General features: G+C 40.8%; 1 protein-coding gene across 1 annotated transcript in view; it reads left to right on the top strand.

Annotated features, from left to right (window-relative positions):
* Positions 1 to 13,294, top strand: part of LOC128696526 (uncharacterized) — a 623,432-nt gene that overhangs the window by 379,286 nt on the left and 230,852 nt on the right. The gene's annotated exons all lie outside the window — the stretch shown is intronic.

Raw genomic sequence — 13,294 nt, 5'->3', positions numbered from 1 at the left:
AGAGAGAGATAGACAGATATACAGACAGTCAGACAGGATTTTAGTCTTGTACCAACACAACAGCCCTGTTGATCAGACCCTGATCCACCACGAAATCTGGTCACAGACCGGGCCAAAACCCTCTTCAAGTATACTCCATGTAACTATTTATAAGTAACTGTTGTCACTTTAAATTTATTTGATCAGTATTAAGCTATTTTCTCGCGAAATTGTATGCATTTGCCAACTCTTGTACCTATTTTATGCATCTAATCTATTTTCCCCCGACGCAAGTTAAACATTTTGAGAGAGGATGAAAAACAAAGATTTATCATAACCCTGTGCGTTCCTTTTACAAAAAAAGTAATTAATCTGATAAGTTCATAGGCACATTAAATTTTCTCTAAATTCTATTAGACTTTGCTGGTAAGCCTTCTGAACTTAACGAGTAGTCATATTTCAGACCAACAACTTTTCAAATGCATTTGGAAATTAAGGATATCTATTTCCTAATTCCACCCGCGGACTTCGGGGTCTTGATCTTATCGTCCTCGCCTTCATGACTGCATCTACTCCTCTAAGGCCTTGATTGCATCCTCACGCTGGTCTTCGTATTCTTGATCTACTCCACTGCCTGGTCTTTGTGACCTCGATATCCTACTCCAAGAAGTCTTGTAAACCCAATATTCTTCACCGACAGGTCATAAAGGTCTCGATCTCCTCCACCGCCAGATCGTTGTGGTCTTGATCTCTTCACCACCAGGTTTTCACGGCCTCGATTTCCTCTACCAAAAGGTCTTCACGGCCTCGACTACTTGACCTTTTCCACCATAGAGCTGAACTCTTCTCCAGGCTGAGGGACTGACCACCTCAAATACTTTTTCTCCAAGGTTGATGAACTGATTACGTCATCTTTATTTAATTTCTACTGCTCCCTTTGTATTTGACTGAAGAAGCCTACTGTGTAGGCGAAACGTTTCAGCAATAAAGATACCCAACTGTTGCACATGTGTCTTAATCACCATCGGTATTTTATACCCTTTTCAGCACTACTGAAAGTCATCGTGTTCTTCATCTCCACCACCTGGTCATCGTGTTCTCCATCACCACCTGGTCATCGTGCTCTCCGTCTCCACCACCTGGTCATCGTGTTCTCGACCTCTCTCACCATCAGGTCTTCTTAGCTTTGATCTCCACTACCTGGTCTTCATGTTCGCGATCTCCTCTTTGCCCCGAAATTTCGAGCATTAAGAGTTTCAATTAAGATATATTTTACCCAGAGTGTCACCTAAAACATTGCGGGATTATAAAGGCTTAGATTCATTATGCCCCCGCGGAGGTTGTATTAATCAGAAAATTCGCCCTAATAGGTGGCGGATATTTGAGGAATAGCGATTCGATGCTGGTGCGGGAAAGAATAGTTTAATTGACCATTTAAATGTGGTTAGAGCGAAGGCTACGAGATAAAGGAGGGGGACACATGAGGTTAATGTTAGATATAAATAGCGGAAGATATGAAACAGGAAAGAATAGAATAAAAATTATAATTCACTATGGTGTTAGGTTCTCAAGATGATCCTATCTAGTGGTGCGCCTTAATGCTGATGATGAAGGGTTCTTGATCCAGGGAAAGCTGCTTTGTCCTCGCTGAATACTATTCTCATAGAAATGCTGGCGCCATACTTGTTTTTATGTATATTTTGCATGCCATCAGAATATGGTCAGATTTCGCAGTGTGTGTGTGCCATACAGAAGATTTGTATTCAAAGCCTGACCTACACGTTTGTGATTTACCTGTGCCTTATTTCGAGAGCTCTTCTTGAATAAGTAAAATTTGCTATTTTGGCTTAAATAGCAACGCTCATCTTGCCAAATAAGAGAAACGAAAATTTGTGTATGCAATAATTTCGAAAAAATCGTTCTGAACCTAACGAAAAAAATCAATTTCATTGTGTCTGTTTATTTTTAAATTATTGTAAACTTATCTAAAATATATTTAGTTGGATTATTGTAAATTAAATTGCGCTTGTTATAATAAGCTTAGGTAACTTTTCTAAGGTTCTTTTGGTACAAAATTATTAATTTTTACATTAACATATGTGAAAGAAATATATCTTTAAACGTACCAGAGAAACTTTTTAGAAAAGGGTTAATTTTTAATGAGTTCTTGATAATTGACTAATTTTACCTATTCGACACACACACACACACACACACACACACACACACACACACACACACACACACACACACACACACACACACACACACACACACACACACACACACACAAATATATATATATATATATATATATATATATATTTATATATATATATATTTATATATATATATATATATATACACATTGCCAAGCAGAGCCTATATTATGGTATAAACATCCATTTCAAAAAAATGTCTTGTAAATGATGAGAAAGCACAAGGGAATATTTTATTCTGGCAGCACTGGAGCCTCCAGATGTAATCCAAAAAATGCCAGAGGGCCACTGTATCCGTGCAAATTGGTGTTATATCCCTTAATTATCTCGAGAATCATGGACCTCAAGATCCGGTCCCAGACTAGTTCTCCTGAAGGATACATGAAGGATGCTTCCATGGGTCATCGTTCCCTGGGTCCGGTTCCTGACCATACCTCCCGGTGAATCAAGACCTGATCAGGCAGGTTCTTACCGCTGCAACTACGATCCACACCCCGGATGGTCAGGAAGTTACTCGCAGTTACGGAATTTGTCGAGTTCCCTCGCGAAGACTTCAAGAGGTCTGTTAGTAATTTCCCTTGTGCATCAAGGGAGAAACTGTACCTTTGTAAGAGTAGATATTTTCTTGTTGATCTGCACTCTTAGATTATGTATTTATTAAAAAATTAAGTAAAATGTTTGTTGACCAATGTTATCACACCTATTATTGGGCTCTGTTAGGTAGTTAAATCTGCTTTGTAAATAAGATGTAAATTCTTATTCTGTACCCTATGTAAACAGTTCTTAAGGGGAAAATGGAGAAAGAGATATATTTGAGTAACACAAACAGAAGCACTCAGAAATGTTGCGATGATTAAGAACAGTAGTTAGGAAAAACCTGCCAGACTACATAAAAACTGATTCATCCAACTGGTTTGAACTAAGTCGAAATTCGAAGCTGGGCTCGCTGCGCTGATAAACACAGAGAAGGGGCAGGCAAATTAAAGGTCTGAACAAAGTAATGAGGGGTTAACAAGGAGTATTATTTCTCCCATTCTGTGTAATATGTACGTATTGCTGTTGGCACATTATCCAGACAACCCAGCGGAGCCAACAACAGCACGCTGCAAACACCAGGTAGGCTCCTAAATGAAGATGAATAGTTCAGAGAACCGACAAGTTGGTAAAATAGACATTTGTGCAACACTTGGGTATCTTTACTGAAGAAGAGTTTCTCCGCACATTGGCTTCATCAGTCCTATACAAAGAAGACTGATGAAGATCAGAAGTTTGAGGTAATCAGTCCCTGAGCCTGGAGTCGATGTTATTATTCTTGAGCAGACTACAGCCACTTCTTCGCGCATATGCTTATTCTTTTCAAGATTGATGGACTGATAACATAGACTCCAGGCTGAGGGACTGCTTACCTCAAACACCTTCTGATATTCACCAGTCTTCTTTATATACGACTGATGAAGCCACTGTATGGCGAAACATTTCCTCAATAAAGATACCCAAATGTTGCACGTATGTCTAAATAATCAAGTAGACTCCTAGTTGATAGTTCCATTGCTTTATTGCAGAATACACATGTAACATCAACATAGGAAAACTCATCCCTTTTTCAACCGAGACCAATATTTAATACCAGGATCATATCTAACCTGAATATACTGGGGTTCAATTTAGCGAAATGTTGTGCCTCATAAAGAACCTGGTAAAATTTTGTATATAACGATTAAATTGGTAAATATAACTATTTCACCTATGACCTTCACTGGATGAGTAAGTGTGATGTCAACATGTTTAGGTGTTAAGACCCGGTAGGAGAGGCCTGGTCTCAGACCGGGCCGCGGGGGCGTTGACCCCTGAAACCCTCTCCAGGTATGCGGAAGAAGCTTTAATCGGGACAGTACATTACAAATGTTGATGAGTTGATTCTGAGGTGGACGTGCCTAGTGTGGACCAGTAGGCTTTCTATAGTTCTCTTTCTACTCCTGTGATTAAACTTAAATTTGAGAGTTGTCGCTTCTCTTAGGAACCTAAGAAATTCATCTTTTTTTATTTTTGTTTTTAACTCCTCTGAAGATGTGTATGTAAGCACGTGAAAGTTCTGTTCATTTTTTAGTGAGGTAATTTTTATTTGCAATGATGAACTTTATTTTGATGTTTTCCCCATGTGTGTGTGTGTGTGTGTGTGTGTGTGTGTGTGTGTGTGTGTGTGTGTGTGGCTTAAATAGCAACGCTCTTCTTGCCGAATAAGGCAAGCGAAAATCATTCTGACCCTAACGAAAAAATCTATTTCATTTTGTTTGTTTATTATTCAAATTTTCTAACCTTATATAAAATAAAATTGTTTCATAAGGTTAGGTAAGTTTCCTAAGGTTCTTTTGCTACAAAATTATTTTTTATATTAACATAAATGAAAAAGTATATCTTTAAATGTATAAGAGAAAATTATTGATATATATATATATATATATATATATATATATATATATATATATATATATATATATATATATATATATATATATATATATATATATATAAGGATATTAGTTGTTGAAAGGAAAAGGAGGAAGAAGAGGACCCTGTGATTGACGTGGGCCTCATAGAAGGAGGGTTAGCCAGGCGGGCTGCTGGATAAATTTGGACTTCGAGTGCCAAAGTTTTACCCCAACTCAAGTAGAAGTGGTCGTGTTTTCCCTGCCGTCGGAGGTGCTCATGACAGCATGTCAGGGGTGTTCATGATAGTGTGTCTGGGGGTGCTTATGACAGTGTGTCTAGGTGTGCTCATGACATGTCCAGAGATGCTAGTAGCTGTGTCATAAGTGCACTTGAGCCAAGATGTTAAAGAGGCAACAGGAATGAAAGAAGATAAACCATCAAAACTGGACCCGATGTTCACCATGATCGACTCGGACATAGAAGAAATTGACTACTGAATACCACAAGAAGCCAGTGACTGCTGGCTCTACTCTGTCATGTAGTTAGGTTTTGACTACTTGAAAGTCTGCATATGACGAGGAGAATGGAAGCTACAGAAGAGACTAAGAATGACGGATTTCCTGAAATTAGTACAATATTTAACTGAAAATGTAGAGGAAGACAACTCATTAGATCGATGGATATCTATCCAGAAAGTTTAGGGAAGCCTCAGAAAAATTTATCCAGTCAGAGGTTCAGGGAATAAAAAGAAAATGAAGGTAGCCCACGATTTAACAGGAGCTACAAAGAGTCAGATGCAAGGAAGAAAAGAGCTTGGATAATCACAGAACACAAATTATGTAGTACCTTTGACAAGTTTTGAGAGTTTTCCTACTCCCTCAACTTGACTCGGGTCTGGCTTGCTAAAAAACGTTACTTAGCACAAAAACAGAGCAAGGGATGACTACGAGAGTAAGGAAAGCTGTTGGGCAGTTAGAAAATGACATCTTACTAAAAGGCATAATAGAACAGAAACTGACTTAGTCACATGAGAAAGTAAGTGAGGGGTCAAGGACCAAGAATAATAATAAGAAAAGGAGATAACCTCGAAAATCAAGGGCAGAGGTATGAAACTTGTTGATGAGAGGAATCAAGGTCTTTATTATAACAACACGGTAGGTTAACAGAGAGCAGTGACAGCAGTAAAGACCAACATTCACACACGTCGAGAGGAACGGATGAGTCTCCTTGGAAAACTGGATGAAGCAAGAGATCTGAGATATGATGTATCATTGTAGTCATTCAAAGAACGAGCAGACGGAATGTTCAAAACTATTATGAGTATCAGCGAATCGTTACACAGGACAGCTACTGTACAACCGAAAAAAAAATATAAACGTTATCCCTGTATACAATCTGTTTCTTTGCGAATGATTCTTTTGTTGTGAAAAAAAAAATAATACCCTAAAAAAATATATTGTAAATCACACCACTGTAACCAATGTAAAACGTTGCTCTCATTTTTTCCTGTTTTTATTTTATTAAATACTTCATTCTGTGGAGTGCAGTACCAGCCTAGTCTTTTTCTGCTCTACGTGCAGTTAAAGTGAGTTACAAACGAATTCTGTGTAGAAATTCTGAGGGATTTGTTACATTTTCCTTCCTAGGCATGTGTTATTCTTTGTTAAATATTTGGAGCTGTTTTAATCAGCAGATTTTTTAAAGAGGTAAATTAGGGAAATGCATGTGTATCTAAAATCATCTTTGTGTGTGTATACTCACCCGCCTCTCACATTGACCACTACTGGGTTCTCTCTCTCCTAGCTTCGTTTTATCTCTATCATAAATATTCTTGAAGGTATGTATGGATACTGCCTCTGCCACTTCGCTGTCAAGGTTGTGTACCTGATTCCGGCCTCTCAGTCTTAGTCCGTCTTGTCTATTCCTCTCAATATATTGTGCATCGTTATCTTGTTTCTCACGGCTCTGGTGTCCTCTGAAGTCATCAGGTTTAGCTCTATTAGTCTCCCATTTTTGCTCGTTCTCTTAGCTCTGAGCCTAGTCTTGTTGCGAACCTCTACACTTTCTCCAGTATCTTGACATGGCATTCTCCAAGATGGGCCTAACATTCTCATATATATTGTCGTTAATGCTTCTTTCTTGAAATTCCTGACAGCTAATCTTAGATTTACCATTCACGCAATTGTCACGGAGGATATTTGGTTGGTGTGTACTCAGACGATATGCTCGGTACTATGCTCACCTCGAAGCCCTTCTTGAATGAGATTTGCTTCCAAGCATAGTCATAGCTTCTTTCTCCTCCTTTGAACTCTTACCGAGTATATCTACTCTTGAATCTGTGCGTAGTTTTTTACCTCTCTCTCTCTCTCTCTCTCTCTCTCTCTCTCTCTCTCTCTCTCTCTCTCTCTCTCTCTCTCAGATAAACAGCTCGAGAGCATCACTCTCCTGAGTCACTAATGTAATATCCATTTCACATTGGCATTAAAAAGGCACCACAGAAGTGCCAAGTGACCATAACTCTCATCCTCCTTACTCCTCTTCCCCCTCGATTACTCAAACCCCTTAGTTAGTACCCCTTTGTAGCAAGACTTAGTCCCTCCCATAGCCATGCAGGGGGCGATCAAGACGTAAACAAAATATATGGTCGTGACCGCAGCCAATTTACGCCTCGTGTGAGAGCTGCTTTTTTCTCGACCGCTGTGAAAATAGCGTAACTAAGTTGGCAGTTAGTCGGAGTTTGTTATGTAGGGTATGACCTCCAGGAGTCACGCTACAGCTCTGTGTGTGTACTCACCTAAATGTGGTTGGAGGAGTCGATTCATAGTTCCTGGTCCTGGCTGTGTGTGTGTAGCGTACGATATTCATGTGTCACATTGCAGGTGTTATGCAGCATACAACCTTCAAGCATCATTCTACAGTTATGTGTCTTTCGTTAAGCCTTCCAGACGTCATAGCACAGGTGTGTACGTTCGGCCTCTAGGCGTCACATCACAGGTGTGTTTGCGTACGACCTCTAGGCCTCACAGCACAAGTGTGTATTTTGTGTATGCCCTCCAGGCGTCACAGCACAGGTATGTTTTGCGTACGCCCACTAGGCGTCCCAGTACAGGTGTGTGTTCATAGTACGACTTCCAGGCGTCACAGGTCAAGTGTGTACGTCATCCCGCAATAGATATGAAAGTAACTTAATAGGTAAGTGTCATTCTGCGGATGTCAAGTAACGCTACAGAAGATCTACCAAACAGCCAGTGCTAATCCTGTGACCCACCAACGATGCTAATTTCTATCCCATGTCCTGCCAACCTAACCATCCTATTCCTCTGTCGGCCCTTGCAGTCTGTCATCCATCCCCTTTGCCATCTGTCACACAATTCCTAGAGTGGACAACAAAATCCCTGTCGTGTACGTGACAACATCCTTAGACTCGGGTTAATGCTTAAGGGATTACCTGACAGTGAAGGACAAACCTGTTTACCTGTGTGACAGAATATCCTGGGACTGGAATATTCGCGATGCCATGTGGAAGATCAGCGTCAAAGGGATCACGGTATTTGACCAGGATTTAGTATTGGCCTAATATGCGTAGGACATAGTGGTTTGTGTATCCCCGAGGCTGATGGTGGACTCTGTGTGCAGAGAGTTAGGCGACAGGCCTGGAAACCCACACGGAGGGTTCGATGCCCGATCACTCCCTGGAACTAATCCCTTGCGGGTGATGGTCCAGGCTGATGAGGCGACTTGATTGTCCTGGACGGACCAAAACATCTGAAGTGTCCTCTCTCTTTTTTTTTTTTTTTTTTTTTTTTTTTGTTTGTGTGTTAATTTTACCGTTTATTCGAATTGTGACTTATTCTTTCATGGTGTTTACCTCTATACCAACTCATTCTCTTATGCATCACACTGCGTTAGTTTCTGAAAGTTCTCTTTCGATATAACTTCAGTGTTAGTTATTTCAGGCTATGTTAAATAATCATACTTCCTTGCCTCCATGTTACCCATCCTCTCCTCCCCATTAACCCTCCTGTCCTCCCCATTAACCATACTCCCTGTCCTCGCTATTAACCATCTTTCCTTCGGTATGTGAGGAATGGAAGGTAATCACTTTCGATAGGAGGAATTGAAGGATAACTTGAATTTCTCGGATCAAGACAAACTTAACCAGATTCAAGTCATCTTCATTGATGGAAAAGAGAGAGAGAGAGAGAGAGAGAGAAACTGTTTTATAGCATCTAGCTATAAATGATTTTTTGGTCCCAGTTCTCTGTAGATTTTTGCATTTACTTAATTCCTCCCGTCTGCTCCACGTTACCTGTCGTTACCTCCTTCTCCCGTCCACACCGTTATCGGCTGCTCTCTCTCTCTCTCTCTCTCTCTCTCTCTCTCTCTCTCTCTCTCTCTCTCTCTCTCTCTCTCCCATTCGCACCCTATTATCGGTTGCTACTTCTTCCCGTCCTTATTAACTCTTCCATCATCAGCCCTTCCTACTTACCCATGCGGACGATCCCTCATTGGGAAGCAGAGTTATGGTTGCTTCAGAGGTGGTTAATGAGCGTGTGCATTATGCTGATCAAGACGCATGGGACCTTCCTGGCGCATGGGGCTTTCCTGACGCATGGGACCTTCCTGACGTTTGAGACCTTCTTGACGCATGGGACCTGACGCATGGGACCTTCCTGACGCACGGGACCTTCCTGACGCACGGGACCTTCCTGACGCACGGGACCTTCCTGACGCACGGGACCTTCCTGACGCACGGAACCTTTCCTGAGTGCACCGTCAGCCTTCAACCTGATGGAGGGCTCTTGATCCAAGGAATTGCGTCTGCCTCTCTCCATCCTTGAGTCAAGCCTAATTGATCCCCTTCCTTCCCATTCATCAATTCGTTATGCTACTCATACGGGCTTAGCGTTTTCTCGTGACTCTAATCAATGTGATCCACCTGACAACATTTCGCTCACTGTAGAACTCTATCATGCCCTCATTTCATTAAGCTCTGCAGTGGGCGAAACGTTGTCAAAATAAAAGCTTGGATGTAGACAGGTTTGTGTGTGTGTGTGTGCGTGCGCGTGCGTGCGCGTGCGTGTGCGTGCGTGCGTGCGCTCTCGTGTAAACAGATCCAACGACAGGGCAAACAAAGCCATTTTTTGACAGCGTTTCGAGACTTTTTTTTTATTCTCATCTTCAAGATCTACAAAAGGAAAGAAAACGTTCAGAATTACATAAGTGAAAAAAAAAGTATATATTAAGAATTCTTAAAAAAAAAAAATAGAAATTTATGAGTCTAAAGCCATAAAAAATAAATGTACGTATAATGAAAAGCATTAAAGCTGACAGAAGCTCTAAGAAACTCTCACAAGTATATAGAGCCTTGATGATTCTCAGGTTCATGTCTGACGGGCAAGTGACTTGCACTTCAGTAGACGCCTCACTCACAAGATGGTCACTTCAGTAGACGCCTCACTCACAAGATGGTCACTTCAGTAGACGCCTCACTCACAAGATGGTCACTTCAGTAGACGCCTCACTCACAAGATGGTCACTTCAGTAGACGCCTCACTCACAAGATGGTCACTTCAGTAGACGCCTCACTCACAAGATGGTCACTTCAGTAGACGCCTCACTCACAAGATGGTCACTTCAGTAGACGCCTCACTCACAAGATGGTCACTTCAGTAGACGCCTCACTCACAAGATGGTCACTTCAGTAGACGCCTCACTCACAAGATGGTCACTTCAAGCCTCACTCACAAATGGTCACTTCAGTAGACGCCTCACTCACAAGATGGTCACTTCAGTAGACGCCTCACTCACAAGATGGTCACTTCAGTACGCCTCACTCACAAGATGGTCACTTCAGTAGACGTCACTCACAAGATGGTCACTTCAGTGGAGACAATTGCATTTTCTGTCAAAAATATCCCATATATATATTTTTTTAAAGGCATACATATACACAGAAATATCGCAAACCAAGCGATACAGGATGCAAAACAACCACGGGGGGAATAGAATGATAGCTCTAGGCCTTTCGTGTTGCAATCAACACATCATCAGGAGCTTGCAAAATTGCAGAAAAGAGGAGGATGTCCAAGCAAGGAAGATCCCAGAGGACGTTCAGTGAAGACGTTCTTTGGGATCGTACTTGCTTGGACATCCTCCTCTTTTCTGCAATTTTGCAAGCTCCTGATGATGTGTTGATTGCAATACGAAAGGCCTAGAGCTATCATTCTACTCCTCCCGTGATTGTTTTACATACATATACATATTTTAGCTAAAAATTGAGGTTTGTCAGGAGATCCTTGAAATAGCCCTGAATCTTCGAAATATCTAATAAAATAACGTTGATCATGTTTTTCTATATAGAATCATAACCTATGGTGCATGAAACACATTGCGCCTCTTCATTAGGTGCACTAACGAACTGGTACCTACATGTATATGTTCCTACTTACATTTCTTCATTTTTGTGGCGCTGCATCTGACTTTGTCATGAATTTAAAGGGAATGTTGAAAGTTTCCTTCGTCATTCAGCTTTTTAACGAATGAAATAAATGAAAATTAACTGAGAAGTCACATTTTGACTCACGATATCGTAATGACACGATCACAGAGTCATAAAACTCCAGACCGACGCGTTTTATGACTCTGATAGCGGGTTCTCACCCCACCCGTAGTACGGTAACACATTTCTCCGCCTTGGACTGATGAAACCACAGGTTGGCGAAACGTTTCCTGAATAAACATACCCAAATATTGAACAAGCATCTCGTCAGCTTGTGAGTTCTTCAAACCACTTATTCACAAGACACAAACTGCGTTTCTTTACGTTTACAGAATAGTGCTGCCTACTACTGTCACATTTTCTTTAGTAATGACCTATTGGAACATCTATAAATATTCAGGGGGCCATTTTAGTGGGGTTTAATATACAGTTTGGCAGTCTTAACTTAATATGAAGGATTGTATTAATGTTCGTATGTGTCAGTATTGAATGGCTTCAATTTGTAGGGGGTTCCCGGGAAACCTTCCGACATTTCCATTTTGACGAGATTTTTAACTGATGGGATTTGTTTTAGCATGGTGTGAGAGTATTTGGTTTTTTTTCTGTTATTCGTGCTAGTACTTTCTATTTTTGTAATATAGTTTTATCTTGGATGTGTTTATGGTATTTATTTGTATTGCCTAGCGCGTTCAGTGATCTACCAGGGGAAAGTGCTGTGATCTACCAGGGGAAAGTACTGTGATCTACCAGGGGAAAGTACTCTGTGATCTATCAGGTGGAAGCACTCGGTGATCTACCCGGTCAGAGAACTCAATGATCTACCCGGTCAGAGCACTCAGTGATCTACCCGGTCAGAGCACTCAGTGATCTACCCGGTCAGAGCACTCAGTGATCTACCCGGTCAGAGCACTCAGTGATCTACCCGGTCAGAGCACTCAGTGATCTACCCGGTCAGAGCACTCAATGATCTACCCGGTCAGAGCACTCAGTGATCTACCAGGTGAAAAATATCTTCAACTCTCAAAACTTCCAACATGGAAGCGGCAACATTGGGTTAGCGTGAATGTTTTTAAGAGTTCGTGTGAGTGAGATTATAATTTGTCAAAAGCGTTGAATGTCATTGTGAGCTCAGCGCTCTTCAGACTTTGTAACTTCCTTCTTTCCTTCCTTCCTTCCTTCATTCCTTCCTTCCTTCCTTCCTTCCTTCCTTCCTTCCTTCCTTCCTTCCTTCCTTCCTTCCTTCCTTCCTCCTAGCCTTTCTCCTCTTCCTAATCTTCCTCCTCCTCTTCTTCCTTCTCCTCCCTTTTCCTGTTTACGCTTTGTATTCAAATTACAAAATTATTAAAGTTGAGCTTCGAGGAACGAAGCATTTTGATAATCATTCTAATATGTCTAGAGAAAGAGAAAGAGAGAGAAAGAAAGAGGAAGAAAATAATGATGGGGCAGAAAAGTTACCTACGTAAAGGTTTTTTTTCTTTAACTGCTTCATAGTGGAAAATTATTATGACTCGTGCCTTTCTTTCATCACGAGGACGAAGATGATGGGGAGATGGGGTGAGGGAGAGAGAGGAATAACTAGATAAGATATACCTGGCGATGGTGAGGGATTAAGGGATACATGAAGGGAGAGCAAAGAGAATGGAGTTTTTTTTTTTTTTTTACCTTCTCTTCTTAATTATTTTTTTCAAGATATTCCGTATTCATCCAGTCGTTTTCTAAGTGCGTTTTAATCAAGATGTTTATTTTGTGTACAGTGCGTTAAACTGACAAGAGGCTGCACGCATTTAAACTTTGACTTTGAATATCAATTAGGTTTTAAGATTAACTAAGTTCACTTTGTGGTTTTTTATTTACATTATAATTTTTATGTGTATCGTTGAATGTCAAGGTTTTTAAATGGTGAATGTTTAGAAGTAATAATATTGGATGATCCTGGATAATGATGAATGTTGTGAATGTTTAAACGTTGTAACTAGATAATGAATGGTGTTTAGTGGATGTAGAACCCGGTCCCAGAACCCATTATGTGGCTGAAGGATTCCTGAAGGATGCTTCTGAGGCCCTGTTTCCCAGCCCAGGCCTCCCGGTGGATCAACGTCTGATCACCCAAGTTGTTACTGCTGTAGTTCAACATTCAAATCACAGCCTGGATGATCAGGAAGTG

Source organism: Cherax quadricarinatus, chromosome 47 (assembly GCF_038502225.1).
Source record: "Cherax quadricarinatus isolate ZL_2023a chromosome 47, ASM3850222v1, whole genome shotgun sequence".
NCBI lineage: Eukaryota > Metazoa > Arthropoda > Malacostraca > Decapoda > Parastacidae > Cherax > Cherax quadricarinatus.
This window is presented reverse-complemented; position numbering and strand designations above follow the sequence as displayed.